Source organism: Canis lupus, chromosome 21 (assembly GCF_048164855.1).
Source record: "Canis lupus baileyi chromosome 21, mCanLup2.hap1, whole genome shotgun sequence".
NCBI lineage: Eukaryota > Metazoa > Chordata > Mammalia > Carnivora > Canidae > Canis > Canis lupus.
The window spans coordinates 10389660-10413241 of NC_132858.1; the positions used below are offsets into that span (position 1 = coordinate 10389660).

Below are 23582 nucleotides of genomic sequence, written 5' to 3' on the forward strand. Positions count from 1 at the left end.
ACACAGTCTTAGAACATGGGAGCCTGAGAAGTGAGAAAAGCCACTGCTGAAACCACAGTTAGTGATAAGTTGTTCCGAATGGACAAGCCGTAGTCAATATGTCTCTGCCATCATGAACAGGTCAGGAGAGAGAATATTGAGCATTCTAGCTTTTACCCCAGGAGACAGCTTGGCCTCTACTGAGAACTATTACTGAGGGATTTCCCAAATACACGAAGATAGCCACAAAGCAGGCCACATGATGTTAAAATATTCTTTTAGCCATTACCTTAAATATTAAGAGCAATTCATGATCAAAGGACAAACTCACTAGGCAGATAACATTCCAAACATGAGTGCATCTACCAACACAGACTCAAAAATATAGAAAACAAAAATGGGAGGATTACAAGGAGAAATTTATAAGCCTACAGTTATAATGAGAGGTTTTTTTAAAGATTTTATTTATCGATTCATGAGAGACACACAGGGAGAGAGGCAGAGACACAGGCAGAGGGAGAAGCAGGCTCCCTGCAGGGAACCCTATGAGGGACCCAATCCCGGGACCCCAGGATCATGCCCTGGGTCAAAGGCAGGCGCCAAACTGCTGAGCCACCCAGGTGTCCCATAATGTGAGATTTTTAACAAACCTCTCTCAGTAATTATGAGAATAAAAATATAAAATATTAGTACCATTACAGAAAATTCAAATAGTCTAATTAAAAAGCTTTACCTCCTGAACATATACAGAACACCGTTCCCTAAAAAGAGCATATATTCTTCTCTCAAGGACACATGGAGCATTGATCAAAATTAACCATGTTTGGAAGCCTGGGTAGGTCAGTGGTTGAGCGTCTACCTTCAGCTCAAGTCGTGATCCCAGAGTCCTGGGATCAAGTCCCGCCATCAGGCTCCCTGAAAGGAGCCTGCTTCTCCCTCTGCCTATATCTCTACCTCTCTCTGTGTCTCTCATGAATAAATAAATAGAACTTTTAAAAAAATTAACCACAATACTGAATTAGATCCATTTTTGCATGAGCCCTTAAAAAGATGTCAAAATGCAAAAACAAATGTGACTAATTTATCCAAAACAGTTTATAAAAATCCCACCCAAACAAATAAGAATCTGTACAAAATGAACAGCAGAACAAAGCTGCCTCCAGAGACCCTGAAGGCAATTCCTTCCCATCTTGCTACGGTCTTCCATCGATAACCGGAATATATTTAACTCACATGGCAATTGGCATTTTCCAGTAAAGAATCAAAAGAGAACAAGATGAACTGCCTAATACGAGGCTGCTCCAGCCTTGCAACATGGGGTCAAAATTTTAAGAACTGTAAAATATATTCTCAAAAATTCAGAAGAGAAATGTGAACACAAACAACACACAAAAAGTGTACGCAAAGGTTGATAAAGTATAAATTTGTCTCTTTAACTGCAGTTTGGAAACATATTGTTGAACATCTCAATTAAAAAGTGAGAAAGCGGGGATCCCTGGGTGGCGCAGCGGTTTGACACCTGCCTTTGACCCAGGGCGCGATCCTGGAGACCGAAGATCAAATCCCACATCGGGCTCCCGGTGCATGGAGCCTGCTTCTCCCTCTGCCTATGTCTCTGCCCCTCTCTCTCTCTCTCTCTGTGTGTATGTGTGACTATCATAAATAAATAAAAATTTAAAAAAATAAAAAATAAATAAATAAAAAGTGAGAAAGCAAAGGATCCTGGGTTAAACAGAAAGCACTTTATTCTATCATCTTGACACGTATTTATTAAAGAACTAAAGGAGACTCCATAACAATTAATAGAACGGAGGTAAGCATGATAAAATAAGCCATAAATTATTCTGACCAGAGACACAAACTCCAGCAAAATTTTCATGTCACATCAACAACAGCAAAATCCATTAAGAGGCGATACATTTCATACAGAAGTAATCAAGGCTCATGAATTATTTGATAATCCAATTAATGTACAATAGCAAATCATAAATATTTTAGAAAAGATTTCAGCCTCCTCTGATTTGACATGAAAATACTGAGCAGCCAAAAACGCTATAAAGTACACACCAGGCCACCTCGAACAGGATGCAAACACAACAGGCTGATGGATGTAATCAAGAGAGAATGTAAAATCAAACACAACACCTCACAAAAAAGAAATGCTGGCGCCCCCAAGTTGTGCAGTGCAAATGTGAAAACATCGGAAGTCTTCCCAGATTTGACACGACAGTACCAATCTTCAAAACCAACAATCAAAAAAACAAATCGCAAGCATCTGAGCTACAGGAAAACACTAAGATGTCTTCCTAGGCATTTAAAATTAAAATTCAGAAAATAAAATTATAAAACTGCTACCATATGAAGAGTGACCAAAAAGTATGTGGCCAAAAAACATAGTGGAAGGAAGTAGCGTGGGGTCTGGAGGGGATGTGGGCCATCCATTCAATAAAATCAGGTTATTTGCCTATTTGGTCATGTGTGTGGTCTTCAAAAGTTTCTTTAAATGTCTAATCTATTGTGACTTCTTTTCTTGTTCTGATTATTAACTAGAATAAATACACACCCTTCCCAAGTTGGGCCTCCAAAATCAGAGGAAGCACACAGATCTCTTTCTTTTTTTATTTAAATTCAACTGGCCAACATACAGTACATCATTAGTTTCAGATGTAGTGTTCAATAATTCATCAGTTGTGTATAATATCAGTGTTCATCACGTCACAGATCTTCTTAAAATCAAGAGTTTATGCTTAAAATGAGGCCAAATTCTTCATAAGAAAGAGCAGCACTTCTGCACGACAGAGCGCCCCCTGATGGTTGGCCTGAGGACCAAGACGTGCACCTATCCCCTGAAGCCTTTGGGCACAGAATCCCCATATCCTCCAGGATTCATCACTGTTATTGAAAAATCCAATTAAAGAAATAAAAATTGAATAAGTAAAATACTGACACTCTAGGCTGTGTGCCCTCAAAACGAAACAAAACAAAACAAACAAAAAATACCCAGGCCTGGACATTTCAAAACAACTTTTACAAAACATTCAAGGAATATAATACCTTTCTGCACGTAAACTGCTCCACGGGACAGAACAACACGGCACATTCCCCAGCTTCTTTACAGGGGTTCTCCTCGGCGGCACCAGGCAGGAGTCCGGACAGGTGCAAATCCTCACGGAGGCTCTTCTGCATAAAAACAAATCCCCACAGTAAGGAAAGCGGGGCCTCCACAGGGGTTTCTCAGAGATGAGACCCAAAGCCTTATTCAGTTTTCCTTTTTTCCCTATTTTTCCATATATTGGAAGGTGCAGTGCTTTCGCCTCCTGCCTCCATTTGGCACATTATGAGCCCAGCAGAGCAGAAGGAAGGAGACACTCCCTCAGCACAGAACCTTCAGGAGATCTCATTCTGAGGTTCACGGGAAGAGAGACCTCCCCACCGCCACCACCTGCTCTGCTCCTGCCCACAAGGTGTCCGCTTCCCACCTACGGAACCTCAGGTAGGTAAGTGCTAGACCACCTGCCATGGTGGCCAGGAGCCCCTAGGCTCACCGAGCCCCTTCCCTGCCTCACAGCCTTTGCACTCACTCTTCCCCCCATGTGGGATGCCTTTCCAAATATTGTTTTATCAGTGTCACCTCTTCAAAGAATTTTCTGTTGAGGGGAGCCTGGGGAGCTCAGCCAGTGGAGCATCTGACTCTTAGTTTGGGCTCAGGCCATGATCTCAGGTTGGGGGATTGAGCCCCAGATCTGGCTCCGTGCTGAGCATGGAGCCTGCTTGGGATTCTCTCTCGCTCTGCCTCTGGCCCTCCCACCCCCATTCACATGCGGGTACACTGCCTCCCGGCCCCTCCAAAAGAGTTTTCTGTGGACTGACCTCAACAAGTTGGCCAACCCCGCAAGCACACACACATGCTGCCGCACCATGCGGGCATGCCCTCCCCAAAGCAGCCCTATCCACTCTCCCCTCCTCAGCCTTACAGACAGAGCCAGGGGAGCAGGTTGGTGCAGGAAGAACAAAGCCACACCTTCCCAGCCTTCCTGGCATGGCATTGGCAGGGGGGTGAAAGCTCTGATGCGGTCACCTGGTATCTTCCCAATTTGATGGGCGATTCCCATTAACTAGGTGCGAAGCATCCACCCTCCTCAGGTGGACCCTCCCACCCCAGAAACCCAATCCTGGCCCTGGGAGATGAGGCTGGACGCACAACCACCACCACCTTCCCCGGGCTCAGGAGGGGCCGCACGGCCCAGCTGCCCTGGGCATTCACAAGCAGCTTACCCACCTTCTCTCAGCAAGCCCAGGGCATTCACACTCAGGCCACCTCCTCTTCTGCCCATGATTCATGAGGCCAGCTCTCCTGAGAGCAACACAAGTTTGGGGAAGAATTCCACTCTGAGTCCCCAGCCTTATCTTAAGACCCACCCGGGACAGAGGGCGTGTGGGAGGTGCTGCAGCCTGGGCCCCACAGAGAAGAGGGTGCCTGCGTAGGGCACATTCTTGTGATCCTGGGACACTGCCCAACAGCACATGAGAAACGTCCAGGCCCCACAGGCACAAAAGGAAACCTCTACCCAAGATCAGACAGAATGACCAAAATACACACACGGCAGGTGAAGCATAAGCAGCTTCTGAGAAGGAGGAGGACACAAGGAACAAAGGGCAGGGAAGGTACCAACATCGGGGAAGTGACTGTGTGCCCAGCATCTGACTTGAACCCAGGCAGGTATATAAGGGCCCCCGGCCCAGGAGGCTCCACACCTGAACCCCTCCCCTCTGCACCTGCTCCTCTGACCTGCTCCACCCTCCACCCACCAGAACCATGACCTGCTCTGGCTGCTCTGGGGGCTGTGGCTCCAGCTGCTGTGTGCCTGTCTGCTGCTGCAAGCCCGTGTGCTGCTGTGTGCCGGCGTGTCCCTGCTCCAGCTGTTGTCCTGCGGGAGCTCCAAGGGGGACTGTGGGTCCTGCAGGGGCTCCAGGGGAGGCTGTGGGTCCTGCGGGGGCTCCAAGGGGGGCTGTGGGTCCTGCAGGGGCTCCAAGGGAGGCTATAGGTCATCCTGCTGTCAGTCCAGCTGCTGCAAACCCTGCTGCCTTCAGTCCTGCTGCTGCCAACTCTGCTGCCCTCCGTCCTGCTGCTGTGTCCCCGTTTGCTGCCAGTGCAAGATCTGAGATGTGACCAGAGGCTCAGGGGCTCCAGCCAATCCAGACTCCCAGCCTTGAGTGGTGACACATCCCATACCCCCAACACACAGTTCTGTGTCCATCCCCTTCAGGAGTAATGCAGACTGAATCTTCAGGACCAGAGATCCTGTTCCGCATTTCCTGATGAAGAAGGGAGTCACCCTCATACTCTGAGCCAGGCATGGATTCTCCACTACACTCACAACCAAAAAGAAACTTCCTCCTTGCCAGCTCTACTTGCAGCCTGCCATCTGCAGGCTCTTCAGTGACTAAGCCCCAGAAAAGCCACCCCTCATGCACTGAGTGGGTCCCAGGGCTGTGCTAGCCATCCTTCCCAACCTCTCCTGCTCAGACCTGCTCAGCCCTGTTCCCCACGGTACCTTGGGCTGACACTGATCCCCGGAGCTGGGGCTGCCCAGGTCCACTACACACCCTGCCCCTCGTCCCCGGGCATCTCCCCTGACATCAGCTCATCCTGATTCTTGGTCTGATAAATTCAACTGTGAGCTTTGTGAAGCTTCTAAATAAACAGATCCTCCAAGGACAAGCCTCATTCTTACAGCTGTGGTAGAAACCAGGGTGCACTGGTTCCGTGCATGCAGACCCTTTTTTTCCCTAAGATTTTATTTATTCATTCATTCATGACAGATTCAGAGAGAGAGAAGCAGACACAGCAGAGACAGCAGAGGGAGAAGCAGGCTCTATGCCAGGAGCCCGACATGGGACTCGATCCCGGGCCTCCAGGATCGCGCCCTGGGCCAAAGGCAAGCGCTAAGCTGCTGAGCCACCCAGGGATCCCCCATGCAGACCCTTTTATTCAGTGCCTGAACTTCTCAGACTTTACCTAGGAAGGACACTGGATGTTCAGAGATCTGGGGAACAAGGCTGGCTAACATAAAATTATCTAGAAGAGGGTGGGCTTAGGAGCCACCTACAGCTGAAAGGCTGACTCTTGTCTGTGTGATGTACAATAGACTGGATATACTCGGGGGCGAGGGACTCTAGGCAGTGGCTACAAATGTCTGTGGGTTCCTTATAGCCCAGGAATGCGGCTTTGTTATGGCGTAATGGGAAAAAACCAGGACGCAAAATGTTCCACAGCATGTGATCACAGCCACATGTGCCCACAGATGGATAAGGTGGGCATTCTTTAATAATATTATCTTATGCTTAATATTAAAAATTAATAAACTCTAACAAGTACACAGAGGCAGGATACCACGAGCGCTCCTGTGAAGTGGGCACAAGAGTTAGGGGAGCTGTGAGCCTTTGAGACAGGCACATTTTCACACCTCAAATCCAAAGCAAAACACAAAACAAAAATAAAACACACACGTGCTGTTAGTCTCACATGAAGAAATAGCTTGTGCGGAGCCCAGTGCTGGACACCACAGGGAAAATCACTCATCCGCGGTCCTCAGTGGAGGCCGCACCCCTACGTTCAGTTTCACGATGACTCTGTCCCTCCAAGCACCTGTTGGCAGTGCCAACCCCAAAGAAGAGTCGGGATACTTTTCAAGAGGAGCCTGAAGCCTTTTGTGAGACCGAATCTGTCTTCCACTCAAAGTCAAGAAAATCTTTGCAGGGACCACAGCGGCTCTGGCCAACAGCCCTGCCAGGAAACACGCAGATGCCAGGAGGCAGTGGGCGTCAGGGAGGGCGCACACAGGACCCGTGTGCTCCCTGCAAGGCTGGACACCCCTCTGGGCGGGGGTACCGAGCCAGCATCATTCCCTGGCGACCACCATCAGCCAAGTGAGTGTGAGGACATGTGGTTTGTAGTGTGGCCTTTCCCACGGCCACTGACCAGGAGCACCACCGTCACTCTAGCCCAGCAGGTGCCAGGCTGAGATCAGAGGTTCCATCATCCCGCTGGCTCTGAGACCTCCACCTTACGGGGTGTGTGAGTCAAAAGTTAAGACTGGAACACGGGTAAATCCATCCTCAAGACAACCAGCAAGAAGACGTCAGAGGGAAGCTAGCCTCATTAGTAATCAGGAAAATACGCATTAATGCCACACTGCTGATCTGTGGGAGCACTGGGACAGCCAAAACGGTGACCCCAGCAGAGCCAAGTGGGTGTGCAGCAAGAATAACTTTGGGGAACTGGCGAGAACATGACAGAAACACTGCTCTGAACACAGTCCACTACGTTTCCACACACATGCCCCGTGACCCGCAGTCCCGCCGCAGGCAGGACCAGAAGGCGTGGGTGCGCAGACCCTGACGCTTATGAAGAGCACGGACAGTGCAGCTTCTCCTCGCAGACCCAAACTGGAAAGCATCCAAGGACCCACCAAAAGTAGAACTGACAAGTGAATAAATAGCACTGTAGTCGTGTGATGTAAAACTGCACACAATTGAAAATGAATGGACTTAAACTATGACAAGAACCACGGGTGATGTCACACAGAAAGAAGAGAAGCCCATCAGCAACACGCACATGGGGGGCTCTTAATGAGGTGGCATCACTTTCTGCCCAGACCATTCAGAATCTCTTAATTCCCCTTCCCACTTTGAGCCTCGTACCTTTTTCAGGATTCCTCTACATGTCAGCTCTGCCTAGGGTCCTGGCTTATGAGCTCTACTGGGAGCAGATGATTCCACCCCATGCTCCAGTGCTCCTGCCCCTCATCATGGAATCACTTGGGACCTCACAATCTGCCTCATGGGAGCACTTCCCACCTGCCTGCCTGTGTCCCAGCTGGACAGTCACCTTCAACAGGTTTCTAAACTGAAGCCACTGATGACACTTCTGAATCCCATGCCCACGAGCCCCGAGAACTCACCCCTCAGCCACCTACTCATCAACTGCCAGATCTGAGGAGGTGTGGTCCCATCGAGGGCACTGCAGACCAGGGCAGCTAGAGCCATGCTGCTTCTGGCAAACAAGAGTCAACTTCTTATTATAACAAAATAAATATGTTTCATTAAAAAAAAACACACACCTTTTTTGTCAAATAGAAAACACATCCTAATACATATAAGGAATTTCAAGAGACCTCCAAATAGCCCAACCATCTTGAAAAAGAATAAAGGTCAAGGACTTATACTTCTTGATTTTAAAACTTACTGTGAACTCTCAGGGTACCTGGGTGGCTCAGTCGGTTGAGCATGCTTTCGGCTCAGGACATGATCTTGGGGTCCTGAGATCGAGTCCCACATTGGGCTCCCTGTTCAGTGGGGAGTCTGCTTCTCCTTCTGTCCCTCCCCCAGCTGTGCTCTCTCTCATTCATAAATAAATAAATAAATAAATAAATAAATAAATAAATAAAATAAAATAAAAAGTTAAAAACTTACTGTGAACTACGGTAATCGTAACAGTGTGGTGCTGGTACAGAACGGGCTTATAGACCAGAGGAAGAGAAAACACAACACAGCCCAGAAATAAACCCTCTCCTCATACATACAACCAGCTGGTCTTCGGCAAGGGTGCCAAGACCACTCAGTGGGGAAATGATAGTCTCAGCAAATGGTGCTTGGACAACTGGATGTCCACAGGCACGACAGTGAAGTTAAACCCCCACCTCACACCATAAACAAAAATTAGCTCGGAATGGATCAAAGATCTAAATGTAAGAGCTAACACTGTAAAACTCAGAAGAAAACATTTGTGTAGTCAAAGGACAGCACCAAGAAAGTGAAAAGATAACCCACCACAAAGGAAGAAAATATTTGTATATCATATATTGGATAAGGGTTTAATATCCAAAATATATAAAGAACTCCTACAACTAGACAAAAAAAAACAACCCAGGGATCCCTGGGTGGCGCAGCGGTTTGGCGCCTGCCTTTGGCCCAGGGCGCGATCCTGGAGACCCGGGATTGAATCCCACGTGGGGCTCCCGGTGCATGGAGCCTGCTTCTCCCTCTGCCTATGTCTCTGCCTCTCTCTCTCTCTCTGTGACTATCATAAATAAATAAATAAATAAATAAATAAATAAATAAATTGATTAATTAATTAATTAATTAATTAAAAAAAAAAACAACCCAGTCAAAAAATAGGTGAAATATTTGAATAGATAAGTCTCCAAAGAAGATGCACTGCTGGCCACTAATGAAAATGCATGAAAAGATGCTCAATATCCTTAGCCATCGGGAAATGCAAATCAAAACCACAATGAGATCCCACCTCACACCTGCTAGAACAGTTCCAATAAAAAAGAAAGAAAAAGAACAAGTGTTGGAGAGGAGGATTTGGAACCCTCATGCATGGCTGATGGGAAGTAAAATGGGGCAGATGCTGTGGAAACAGTTGGGCAGTTCCTCTAACTGTTAAACATAGAATTACCACATAACTCAGCAATTCTGCTCCTAGGTATTTACCCAATGCAAGCAAGGGCCAGGCGCAGACACTTGTACATTCACAGTTACAGCAACAAGGTGCACAACAGCTAAATGTGGAAACCACCATCAACAGATAACAGGTAAAAAATGTGGTCTATCCACACGTGGAATGTTATTCAGCCATGAAAAGGAACAGGGCTCTGACACCTGCTGCAGTGTGGATGAGCCCTGAACACAACATGCTGAGTAAAATAAGCTGGTCACAAAACGACAAACATTGTATTATTTCACAAGTATGAAACACCTAGAATGAAAATTCCTAGAGGCAGAAAGTAAGATTATAAGCTACTATGGCTGGGGAGAGTGGGAAATGGGGAATTACTGCTTAATGGGAACAGAATTTCTGTGTGGGGTGATGAAAGACATCCAGAAATAGATGAGGGTGATGATTATTATAAAACATCATTAATGTACTTAATGCCACTAAATTGTACAGGTAAAATAGCAAAAAATTACTTAACAACATTAAGTTGAGCCCCTGGGTGGCTCAGTCGGTTAAGCATCTGCCTTATGCTCAGGTCATGATCCCAGGGTCCTGTGATCAAGTCTTACATCAGGCTCCCTGCTCAGTGGGGAGTCTGCTTGTCCCTCTGCCCCCCTTCCCCTGCTCATTCTCTCTCTCTCTCTCTCTCCCTTTCTCTCTGATTCTCTCTCAATAAATAGATAAAATATTTAAAAAGAAAAAACAGTAAGTCAACCAGATATCTTATATAGAAATTAGGATTCTCCTGGTAGTTTGATAGGGATTGCATTAAATGTGTAGATTGCTTTGGGTAGTGTAGACATTTAACAATCCCTATCAATATACCAACAGCATTTCTCACAGAGCTGGAACAAACAATCCTAAAATTTGTTTGGAACCAGAAAAGACCCCAAATAGCCAAAGAAATGTTGGGGGAAAAAAAAAACCTGGTGGCATCACAATGCTGGCCTTCAGGCTCTATTAATGGATAAAGAAGATGTGGTCTATGTATACAATGGAATATTACTCAGCCATTAGAAACGACAAATACCCATGATTTGCTTCCACGTGAAGGGACCTGGAGGGTATTGTGCTGAGTGAAATAAGTCAATCGGAAAAGGACAAACATTATATGGTCTCCTTCATTTGGGGAATATAAAAATTAGTGAAAGGGAGTAAAGGGAAAGGAGAGAAAATGAGTGAAAATATCAGTGAGGGTGAACAAAACATGAGAGACACCTAACTCTGGGAAATGAACAAGGGTTAGTGGAAGGGGAGGTGGACGGGGGGTTGGGGTGACTGGGTGATGGGCACTGAGGGGGGCACTTGATGGGATGAGCACTGGGTGTTATGCTATATGTTGGCAAATTGAACACCAATAAAAAAAAGCTATCATCAGCAAGACAGTATGGTACTGGCACAAAAACAGACACACAGATCAATGGAACAGATTGGAGAACCCAGGAATGGACCTTCCACTGTATGGTCAACTCATCTCTGACAAAGCAGGAAAGAATATTCAATGGGAAAAAGTCTCTTCAACTAATGGTGATGAGAAAACTGGATAGCCACATGTGGAAGGATGAAACTGGAGCATCTTCTTATGCCACAAACAAAAATAAACTCAAAGTGGATGTAAGAGCTAAATGTGAGACAGGAATCCATCAAAACCCTAGAGAAGAACACAGGCAGCAACCTCTGTGATCTTGGCCATGGAAACTTCTTGCTAGACACGTCTCCAAAGGAAAGGGAAACAAAAGCAAAAATGAACTAGTAGGACTCCATCAAGATAAAAAAACTTCTGCACAGTGCAGGAAACAATCAACAAAACTAAAAAGCAACCTACAGAATGGGAGAAGGTACCTGCAAGCGTCTTATCAGATAAAAGGCTAGTATCCAAGATCTATAAAAAACTTATCAAACTCAACACCCAAAACACAAAAAATACAGTCAAGAAATGGCAGAAGACGCAAACAGACATTTCTCTAAAGAAGACCTACACGTGGTGAACAGACACATAAAAAAATGCCCCACAGCAGTTGGCATCAGGGAAATACAAATTAAAATCACCCACCCCACACCAGTCAGGATGGCTAAAATAAACAAGATGGGAAATAGCAGATATTGGTGAGGATGCAGAGAAAAAGGAACCCTCTCGTTCTGCTGGTGGGAATGCAGGGTGGTGCAGCCACTCTGGAAAACAGTATGGAGGTTCCTCAAAAAGTTAAAAATAGGGCAGCCCCGGTGGCGCAGCAGTTTAGCGCCGCCTGCAGCTCAGGGCTTGATCCTGGAGACCCTGGATCGAGTCCCACGTTGGGCTCCCTGCATGGAGCCTGCTCCTCCCTCTGCCTGTGTCTCTGCCTCTCTCTCTCTAGCTGTGTCTCTATGAATAAATAAATAAAATCTTTAAAAAAAAAGTTAAAAATAGAGACACTCTATGACTCAGCAACTGTAGTACTAGGTAATTACCCAAAGGATACAAAGATACAGATTCAAAGGGGGCACCTGCACCCCAATGTTTATAGCAGCACCATCTACAATAGCCAAACTCTGAAAAGAGCCCAGATGTCCATCAACTAATGAATGGATAAAGAAGATGTGGTGTGTATATATACATACATAATGGAATATTACTCAGCCATCAAAAAAAGTGAAATCTTCCCATTTGTAGTGATGTGGATGGAACTATAGTGTATTATGCTAAACGAAATAAGTCAGAAAAGACAAATACCAAAATAAAATAAAATAAAATAAAATAAAAATAATAAAATGATAAAATAAAATAATAAAATTTTTAAAAGAATAGACAAATACCAGGTGATCTCACTCATATGTGGACTGTAAGAAACCAAACAGATGAACATAGGGGAAGGAAAAAAAAGAAAAGGAAGCAAACCATGAGAGGCTCCTAAGGATAGAGAACAGACAGGGTAGGTGGAGGGAGCTGGGGAAGGGGTAGGATGGGAGATGGAGTTAGGAAGGGCACTTGTTGTGCTGAGCACTGGGTGTGGTGTGCAGGTGACGGATCACTGAATTCTACTCCAGAAACCAGTATTGCACTGTATGCTAACTAGAATTTAAATAAAAATTAAAAAAAAAAAAAGAAATTGGGATTCTCCAAAGTCATGCTTACAGGAGGCGGTGCTGGGGATTGTAGTGAGCAGGGGCCAGCACCCCTCCACTCTGTGCTACATGCTGGGAGGGTGGGGGCCAGTGAACCTGCAGGTAAGTGAGACCCTGGCCCCAGTGTGGGGTCCAGCAGAGAGAAGCACATACACCTGCAGCTATGCCATTCTCTGAAAATTCAAGAAAAGCTACAAATCCTGGAAATGAGTTTCTATTAATAACCACCAAACAAAATGAGAAGAAGTTAAATTTAGAAACATGGAAAGGAGGATGTCAAAGCCAATGGGAGGTCAGGGATGGGAGCATGTGTGTACACACACACACACACACACACACACACACACACACTGAATGTGCCCTGGAAAAAAGGCACAAACAGGAACCAGGAAGTGACCCTGTGTCCAGCATCTCACCTGACCCCGGGCAGATATATAAGGGCCCCCGGCCCAGGAGGCTCCACACCTGAACCCCTCCCCTCTGCACCTGCTCCTCTGACCTGCTCCACCCTCCACCCACCAGAACCATGACCTGCTCTGGCTGCTCTGGGGGCTGTGGCTCCAGCTGCTGTGTGCCTGTCTGCTGCTGCAAGCCCGTGTGCTGCTGTGTGCCGGCCTGTCCCTGCTCTAGCTGTGGGTCCTGCGGGGGCTCTAAGGGAGGCTGTGGGTCCTGCGGGGGCTCTAAGGGGGGCTGTGGGTCCTGTGGGGGCTCCAAGGGGGGCTGTGGGTCCTGTGGGGGCTCCCAGTCCTGCTGCTGCAAGCCTGTGTGCTGCTGTGTGCCAGCCTGTCCTTGTTCCAGCTGTGGGTCCTGCGGGGGCTCCAAGGGGAGCTGTGGGTCCTGCGGGGGTTCCAAGGGGGGCTGTGGGTCCTGTGGGGGCTCCAAGGGGTGCTGTGGGTCCTGTGGGGGCTCCCAGTCCTGCTGCTGCAAGCCTGTGTGCTGCTGTGTGCCAGCCTGTCCTTGTTCCAGCTGTGGGTCCTGCGGGGGCTCCAAGGGGAGCTGTGGGTCCTGTGGGGGTTCCAAGGGGGGCTGTGGGTCCTGTGGGGGCTCCAAGGGGTGCTGTGGGTCCTGTGGGGGCTCCCAGTCCTGCTGCTGCAAGCCCATGTGCTGCTGTGTGCCGGTCTGTCCCTGCTCCAGCTGTGGGTCCTGCGGGGGATCCAAAGGAGGCTGTGGGTCCTGTGGGTCCTGTGGCTGCTCCCAGTCCAGCTGCTGCAAACCCTGCTGCTGTGAGTCCAGCTGCTGCAAGCCCTGCTGCTCCCAGTCCAGCTGCTGCAAACCCTGCTGCTCCCAGTCCAGCTGCTGCAAACCCTGCTGCTGTGAGTCCAGCTGCTGCAAGCCCTGCTGCTCCCAGTCCTGCTGCTGCAAACCCTGCTGCTCCCAGTCCAGCTGCTGTGTCCCTGTTTGCTGCCAGTGCAAGATCTGAGGCTCTGTCCACAGACCCCAGGTAGCTCCAATCTGAGCTTCCCTGGCCATGACCAACGACACATTCCATATCCCTGGAGCCCAAATCCTTGTCCATCTTCATCAGAAAAGGAGTGATTTGAGATTTGGGGGCAGAGTTCCAGCTCACAGATCCTATTCTTTTATCCATCCTGGAGCCCCCTCCCCACTCACCTTCCAGAAGGCCCTTCCTTGTCTGCTGCACTTGGATATCAGCTCCTTGGGATCTGAGCCTCTAAATACTCTCCCCTCCCCCCACTGAATTTGGTTAGGACTAGGTTGGTGCTATTCCCAGCAGAGACCTATCTCCCATTCCTATTACTTGTCTTCTCCATCTTAACACCTGAGGTGAGGCTGGTATGGGACTCCCAGGAGGCAGCTGACACCCCAGCTCTGGAGCTGCCTGGGACCCCTTCACCATTCCCCCCTCCACTCCTCGAGCCTTCTTCCCAACACCCACTCACTGTGTTCTCTGTCTACCAGGGTCTGACCCTGAAAAGCCCCTGAATAAACACATTGTCCAACCACAAGCCTCAGGCTCCCTGTGTTTCCTTTCTTACTTCCCCTGTAGGTGAGCAAACTGCCAAAGACGCTGGGAAAACCAGTGAAGTGTCACAACGTTTACAAGTGTTTCATCAGTAATGCCTTTTTGAGACATGCACATTCTCAGAATATGTCCTGAGGGAACCAATGCTGGATTTCCCCAGAAAACCATGAATGAGGCTGTTTGTGAGAACATTATAAGAGGAGGGACTTCCTAGAGCTACAGCAGGTGACTTGGTGACCTAAGAAAGCTTTGCATCCACAGGAGGACTCCAGGCAGGGGCAGACCACAGTCTTCACAGTGTGAAAAGATGACCTTGTCAGCAGGAAGGCTCGCGCCGGGCTCTGTCCCTTTGGCATCTGAGAGCTCTGGACCTGAGTGACACAATGAGCTGCAGTCCCACTGCCCTGCGGGATACTGCCTCCGGGCCGCACATCTAGGGATCAGTGTCCTGCGGGGGTCTGGGCATCCTTCACCTTGTGCTGAATGCACTAGCCCTCTGCTTGCTTGCCGAGGTGTTTTGTCTAGAATTACAGAGGAAGCCTTTGTCCTCTGGGAGAAGTCGACAGATAATGCACGTAGGATCAATGAAACAACAGGGGATGGTATCTTGTGCTAAAATACGAGGATAAACACTAGAAGACGTTCACCTGTAGAGGGAGATGCAGGCGGCAGGACGGAGTGTGAATACCTGACTTTTGGTACATGTTTCAGGTACCATTTGCCTTTTTAAATTACGTGTTTGTGATATTGATTTTAAAATATATTTAAAGTAACATATAAGGGGTGCCTGGGTGGTTGCAGCTCGGGTCGTGATCTCAGGGTTATGAGATCGAGCCCCACATCAGGCTCCATAGTCTGCTTGGAGTCTGCTTGGGATTCTCTCTCCCTCTCCCTCTGCTCCTCCTGGGCTTGTGAACGCTCTCTCTCTCTCTCTCTCTCTCTCTCTTTCAAATAAGTGAATAAATCTCAAATAAAATAAAATAAAATAACACTATAAATTCTAAAATGATCCAGACCATTTAATTTTAAGTTAGTCATCCTTAGGGCAGCCAGGTGGCTCAGCGGTTTAGTGCTGCCTTCAGCCCAGGGCCTGATCCTGGAGACCTGGGATCAAGTCCCACATCAGGCTGCCTGCATGGAGACTGCTTCTCCCTCTGCCTGTGTCTCAGCCTCTCTCTCTCTCTCTCTCTCTCTCTCTCTTAAATAAATAAATAAATAAATAAATAAATAAATAAATAAATAAAATCTTTTAAAAAAAGTTAGCCATCCTCTAAATCGTTCCTAAAGACAGATATTGTGGGCATTGGGACTCTTGGCCCCTTAGGGAGAAACATCTTGGAGGCTCACCCATGGCTGCAACCCTTCCCTAACACCCCAAGCACTTACTGAGCACCTGCTGGGTGTCCACCTTGTTCTGACTTTGGGGAAATGACAGCAAACAGCAGGCAGGACCTGCCCTTGAGGTCTGATCTTCCAGGGGATAGAGGCTGCCTGCCAGGGATGCAGAGCTCTGAGAAGCTGCTGAGGATGGGGTCAAGAGGCTGGTGGCAGAGGGCCTGCAGGACCAGCCCCAGAGGCAGGACCCAGCCCTGACAGTGACTCGAGAAGACACCACACAAAAAGACATCTAAGCAGCTGAGGGATGCCAGGGGGGACAGCCCTCCTGCTATGTTAGTCTAGAGCACAGTGCCTGCCAAGGCTAAGGCCCACCCACGAAACAAAGGGAGAGTATGTTTCTCCTGAAGGTAAAAACATTCAATGTAAAGAGCTAGCCTCATGCTGAGATTCTATGTCTGCTAAGTCTTGGCACTAAAATCTCAACCAATACTGGTTTCGTGAGAGAGGCGTTTTCACATCCTTATTTGGCAAAATTAAGAGCTGTCAGCAATAAGTCCCTGGCCCTATTTTTCTTAATTTTTTCGATCCAAGAAATTCAAAATCCTCAGATTTGAGCCATTCTCAGACCTAATAAGACATTCATTCTCCTCTGAAGCAAAGGTGTCTAAGTAAAACGGCGGTTTTCTTGCTTTCCTGGTACGTCCACTTTGACAAAGGAAAGTTCTCTGTGGATATTCACAGGAAAGCACACAGCCACCCAAACACTCCAGATGGCTGGCTGTAACTGCCCTATGTCTATACAGATAAGAATTACGCTGCCCACATTTCTTTGTAAGCAACCTGATTTTTTTCATAAAACACACATCATGGAGGGGCACCTGGGTGGCTCAGTCGGTTGAGCATCAACTCTTGATCTCAGCTCTCTTGATCTCAGCTCTCTGGATCTCAGGGCTGTGAGTTCAAGCCCCACATTGGGTTCCATGCTGGGTGTAGAGCCACCTTAAAAAAAATACAACCCATATGCCATGGTTATCCCTCCTGGGAAGCGGACACAGGTGTAACTTTTGGGCTTCCTCATGTAGGCATGCACATAACTTTGACATAAGTAGATTATGCAACATACCCGATTCATTTTTATATTCTCACCTGCCTTTTTACCTGGCCCCTCCGGCCCACCTCATCATGCCCCAGCACTATCCTACTGCCCCCTCATGACATATAAAATATACATGAGAGATATTTGGTACTGTTCCAGGAACCCTTCTGCACTGTTGGCAGGAATGACAATGGGTGCAGCCACGCTGGGAAATGGCATGGAGGGTCCTCAGAAAATTAAAAATAGAGCTACCACGTGATACAGTAATTCCACTACTGAGTATTTATCCAAAGAAAACAAAAACACTAATTTAAAAAGATATCTGCACCCTCACATTCATGATGGCATTACTGACCATAGCCAAAATATGGAAGCAGCCCAAGTGTCTGTCCGTGGATGAATGGATAAAGAAGGGGTGGTGCATATACAGTGAAATATTACTCAGCCATAAAAACACAATGAAATCTTACCATTTGCAATGACTCGGATGGAGCTGGAGAGCACGATTCTGCAAGAAAACCTAGCCCTAACCTACAACCCCAGCCTAGCGCCTGAACTCGAACCCTGAACCTGGGCCTCATGCCCACCCTGGTCCTCAGTTTATCCTTCTGGGGAGGTCTTTGTACTACCACTAGTAGGAACATAGCCTCATCCAGGTCCTAACCCTAACCTCAACCGTTGTCCTGGTCCTGACCTGACCCCCAATCCTAGGTCTGAGGGAAACAAAGACTGTGGTACAGAGAGGACAGAATATTATTCATCCATAAAAAGAATGAAATCTTGGGGTGCCTGGGTGGCTCAGTCGGTTAAGCGTCTGACTTTGGCTTGGGTCATGATTCCAGAGTCCTGGGATCAAGTCCCACATCAGCTCTCTGCTGAGCAGAGTCTGCTTCACCCTCTACCCCCTGCTCATGCTTTATCTCAAATAAACAAATAAATAAAATCTTAAAAAAAAAGAAAGAAATCTTACCATTTGCAATGACATGGGTAAAACTAGAGAGTATTATGCTGAGTAAAATAAGTCAATCAGAGAAAGACAAATACCATACTCTTTCAGTCATATTTGGAATTTGTTTTGTGTAAACAAATGAGCAACGTGGGAGAAAAAGAGACAAACCAAGAAACAGACTCATAACCATAGAGAACACACTGATGGGACCAGAGGTAAGTGGGAAGGTGGGGATGGGGAAATAGGTGACAGGGATGAAGGAGAGCACCTGTCTTTTTTTTTTTTTTTAATTTTTATCTATTTATGATAGTCACAGAGAGAGAAAGAGAGAGGGGCAGAGACACAGGCAGAGGGAGAAGCAGGCTCCATGCACCGGGAGCCCGATGTGGGATTCGATCCCGGGTCTCCAGGATCGCGCCCTGGGCCAAAGGCAGGCGCCAAACCGCTGCGCCACCCAGGGATCCCCGAGAGCACCTGTCTTGAGGAGCACTGGGTGTTTTTTGGAAGAGCTGAATCACTATACTATACACCTGAAACTAATATTACATTGTATGTTAACTATGCTTTGATGAAAAGGGAATAAATAAATAAAAATAAATACTTTGTACTATTTGTTATGAAAATGATATCCCATTATGCTTGTTTCCCTACATCCACTTTCCTCACAAACAAATGCCTTGGAGAAATTTCTCCAACTGGTATGGCTAATCTAACGTTTCTTTTTTTTTTTTTTAATTTTTAAAAAAGACTTTATTTATTTATTCATGAGACACACAGAAAGAGAGAGACAGAGACACAGGCAGAGGGAGAAGCAGGCTCCCTGTAGGGAGCCCAATGGGGAACTCGATCCCAGGACCCTGGGATCACACCCTAAGCCAAAGGCACTCAACTACTGAGCCCCCCAGGTGTCCCTAATTTAATGTTTCCAACAGGTATCATTACTCATTTCCAATTCAGTGGGGGTTTTACTAATGCTAACATATGTATATTATATGTGTGTTTCTATTTGCTTTTACTTTTAGTAATTTCAAGGCAAATTGTGTTGATATCACCTAATTTTATCAAATGATGCTTTCAAAAAAAAAACTATACCAACTTATCATCCCAAGAACAATGTATAAGAATACCTTTTCCCCAAGTTCATGAGCAACAGCCGTAATTCTTGTTAATTTTTGCCAGATAGGTGGACATAACATCTTATTATTTAACTTGCTTTTGTCTGACTACCAGCGAGTCTGACCTATGTCAGTGTGTAGGAGCCGTTGTGCTATAGGGGACCAGAACCAGGGGACAGGTTCTGCAAGGTTTCAGGACACAAGATCAATACAGGAAAGCTGGTTGTATGTCTGTTCACTTGCCATGAACAATCTGATCATGGAATTAAAAAAAAATTCCATGTGCAATATAAAGAGAATAAAAGAATAAAATACTCGGGGATGAATTTAACAAGAGAGGTACAAAACAAATACACCGGAAGTGATAGAACACTGTTAAAATAAATAAAGGGGATGTAAGTACATGGGAAGACTGAATGTTGGTCCCACCAAACAAACTCACAAAAGCCCTGACCTCCAGGGAGCTGGGTGTGGACATGGAGCCTCCAAGGAGGTGATTGTGGTTGTATGAGGTTGGAAGTGTGGACCGATCCCAGAGGACTGGTGTCCTGGCAGGAAGAGACACCCAGAGCTCTCTCTCCACCTCTCTCCCCATATCTTCATCTCTCTCTTCATCTCTCCCTCCATCTCTCTCTTCATCTCTCCATCTCTCTCTCCATCTCTCCCTCCATCTCTCCACCTCTCTCTCTCCCCATCTCTTTCTCCATCTCTCTCCCTCTATTTCTCCCTCCATCTCTCCCTCCATCTGTCTCCCCATCTCTTCATCTCTCCCTCTAATTCTCCATCTCTTTCTCCCTCCATCTCTCTCTCCAGCCCTCCATCTCTCTCTCTCCCTCCATTTCTTCCCCATCTCTCCCTCTGTCTCTCCCTTCTCCATCTCTCTCTCTCCATCTTTCTCTCTCTCATTAGCTAGGAAAAGGCCATGTGTCCGCACAGTGATAACATAGCCATCTGCAACCCAAAGGGAGAGTTTTCACCAGACACTGAATGTGCAAACACCAGGCACCTTGCTTTTGGGCTCTGACCTCCAGAACTGTGAGAGGGTTAATTTCTGCTGTTTAAGCCACCGTGTCTGGTATTTTGTCGTGGCAGCCTGAGCTGACTAATACAGAGTCCACAGACCTGGAGACTTAATGTGGTAAGACAGCAATACTTCCCAGATTGGTCTACAGATTCAGTGTGCTCCCTATCAGAATCCCAGCTGTCTTCTTGGTGGAAACTGACAAGCTGACTCGAATAAAGTTCATATGGAAACTCAAGGGATCCTGAGCAGCCAAAACAATCTCTAAAAAAGGAGAACAAAGTTGGGAATTCACATTTCCTGGTTTCAAAACCTGCTACGAAGCCACGGTGATGAAGACAGTGTGGCCCTGGTTTGAGGACAGACACACAGACCAATGGAATAGAATAGCCTCACATACACGGCCAATTTTTGACAAGGGAGTCAAGACTGATGGAGAAAGAACAGTCTCTTCAGCATATGGTTCTGGGGAAACCACACAGCCACATACGCAGGGATAAGTCGGAGCCTTAATTTACGCCATGTACAAAAGTTAACTCAACATGGATCAAAAGGCTCAAATTTGGGATGCCTGGGTGGCTCAGCAGTTGAGTGTCTGACTTCAGCTCAGGGCATGGTTCCAGAGTCCTGGGATTGAGTCCCACAGCGGGCTCCCTGCGAAGAGCTTGCTTCTCCCTCTGCCTATGTCTCTGCCTCTGTGTCTGTGTCTCTCGTGAATAAATAAATAAAATCTTTTTTTTACAAAAAAGGTCCAAATTTAAGAGTCAAAACTATAACACGGGGTAAATCTTCACAAATTTTGGTCTGGCAGTGGTTTCTTGGATGTGATGTAAAAAGCATAGACAACAAAAGAAAAAATAGATAAATTGGACATATCAAAATTTTAAGATTTTGTGCCTCAAAGGACACAGTCAAGATAGTAAAAAGACAGCCTCCAGACGGGAGAAAATATCTACAGATCACAGGTCTGATAAGGGGCTGGTGTCCAGAATATATAAAGACCGATAACACAATTAAAAAGTAAGCAAAGCAACTTACTAGATATTTCCCTGAAGAAAACACACAGATGGCCAACAAGCACATGAAAATGTTTCCAACATCGTTAGCATCAGGCGAGTGCAAATCCAAACCAGAGAGAGTACCACTTCACGCCCACCAGGACGGCTAGAATAGAAAAGGTGAAACAATGGCAAGCATTGGAGAGGACACAGAAAACTTGGAACCCGCATAACTACTGGTGGGAGTGTGATGGTGCAGCCACTGCAGAAAGCAGCCTAGCAGCTCCTCCAAAAGTGAAACAGAGAGTCATTACACGACCCAGTCCTCCCAAGAGAAATGAAAACATACATCTACAGGGAAGCTGCACTCAACAGCCAAGTGTCCACCAAGGGATGGACGGATAGAATAATGTAGTTCATCTGTAAAACAGAATATTATTGATAAATAATATCCAATAAATAGGAATGAAGTACTGACACACACTACAGCGTGGATGAAACTCCAAACATCATGCTAAGTGGAAGAAGACAGTCACGAAGGACTGCGTACTGTAGCATTTCATTTTTATGTAATTTCCAAAATAGACAAAAACACAAACACAGCCTTACTGTTGGTCGTGTAAGGCTGAGGCTGGGGAAGGAGAATTGGAGGTGGTAGCTAAAGGCTATGGGGGTTTTCCTGAGGTGATGAGCCCGCTCTATGATTGACGATGGGCGCAGTTGTGAGCTGGAAGCCACTCAGTTACGCACCTTCATTGGGTAAATTGTATCGTGTGTGAATTTTATACCAACCAGTCATTATGGCAGAGGTCATCAGAGAGGTTGAGGGTCAGCAAAGAGGGTCCTGGTGAGTTCGGGGCACAGGAGAGTATGAGCTGGAATAAGGGTGGGAGTGGGGGTAGTGGTGGAGGAGGGGTGCACAAGCTGAGCACTAAGCGGGGTTGCACTTGTTAAGAGCAAAGCTAAGGAGATGACCAAGCAAGGGGAGAGCAGGTCAACAAGCTGAGAAGACAGGGTTAGGAACGATGATCTGCTTGCATGCAGAAATCACCAAGAATCAAACCAGAAACTGTTGGAGAGCGTGGCCTTGAGCCAGCAGCCAAACTCGCTGAGCAGTCAAGACGGGGGCGGGGGGCGGGGGGCGGGGGGGTTGCGGCTGGTGACTGGTCATCACGACCGATCAACTGTGGCAAAGCTGCGGGGTTCTGCAGGACACGAGGGGCGGCCCAGACCACGGCATTCTAGGTACACAGCCAGTTCCCAAACCTGGCACTGGGGCTTGTCATTTGCATTATTCGGCCCCTCTAGATCCTTTTTTTTTTTTTTTTTGTCCAAAGGTAAGCCCAATTCCAGAAGTGAAATATTGAAATTTTCCATAATTCCGTTTTTGTCAATCTCCCCTTACACTTCTAGTCATTTTTGTTTTTCCAGGTACCGACTCTGCTGCTCGATACACACAGGTCAAAGGTCATTTCTGCTTTTCCATAAAGCGCACCTTCTAGCATCAGCTTCTTGGCCCTATCTGATGCTTTTCACCCTAAATGTCACCTTGTGCACTTGCTGCTCCAGGCTGGTCCCTTCTTCTCTTCTGCTGTCGTCTCTGTATCACTTGCTTCGTTTGCAGCACTTCTCCATTGCTCTGTTAACTGTTGCCTAGAAATAGTTCTCATCTCTTCCTCTCATAGCTTTGCTTTATGTTCCTGCTCTGCGATGGGAGATTTTCCTTTCACTTAATCTTCCAGGGCAATAATTTCAGCCCCATGACTGTCCTTTGAGGCATCTACAACAGTCTTTTCTAAATTGTACTTCTTTTAGGGCAGTCTTAGGTTCATGACAAAACTGAGAAAAAGATACAGAGGTCTCCCACAGACCCCCCTGCCTCCCTGCATGCGTGGCCTCGGCCACCGCCAGCATCCCACCACACTCAGCTTTGTTGAAGTTGATGAATCTGACAGCATTGGGTGTGAAGCCCTTTGTCTACACTATAGCTCACTCATGGTGTCGTATGTTCAATGGGTTTTAACACACATATAATGGTATGTGTCCAGCACCACAGTGTCACACGGACTGGGGTCCCTGTCCTAAAGCCATCCAAGCTCCTCCTGTTCGTCCCCCCCCACAAACCCTGATGACCCCTGATCTCTGTCCTGTGTCCCTAGTTCTGCCTTTTCCAGGATGTCCCACAACCTGTGATTGTCTCCTTTCACTTAGTAAGAGGCATTTAAGGTGTCTCCATGACCTTTCATGGCTTGATAGCTTTTTTTTTTTTTAGCACTAAATAATAATCCAGTGTCTGGATGTGCCACAGTTTATTTATCTATCACCTACTGAAGGGCATCTTGGTTGCTTCCAAGTTTTAACAATTACAAGTAAAGCTGCTGGGACACCTGGGTGGCTCATGGGTTTGGCTCAGGGCATGATCCTGGAGTTCCAGGATTGTGTCCCACATGGGGCTCCCTGCAGGGAGCCTGCTTCTCCCTCTGCCTGTGTCTCTG

The 23582-nt window shown here is 47.0% G+C and overlaps 1 long non-coding RNA gene across 1 annotated transcript in view; it reads right to left on the bottom strand.

Moving 5' to 3' along the window:
• Positions 1-2624: 2624 nt before the first annotated feature.
• Positions 2625-23582, bottom strand: part of LOC140612639 (uncharacterized) — a 43819-nt gene continuing 22861 nt past the window's right edge. Inside the window, exons 2-3 of the long non-coding RNA XR_012013785.1 lie at positions 3034-3159; positions 2625-2871 (exon numbers count right to left, since the gene is read on the bottom strand). This is a non-coding gene — a long non-coding RNA (uncharacterized lncRNA). The remainder of the gene's footprint in view (positions 2872-3033; positions 3160-23582) is intronic.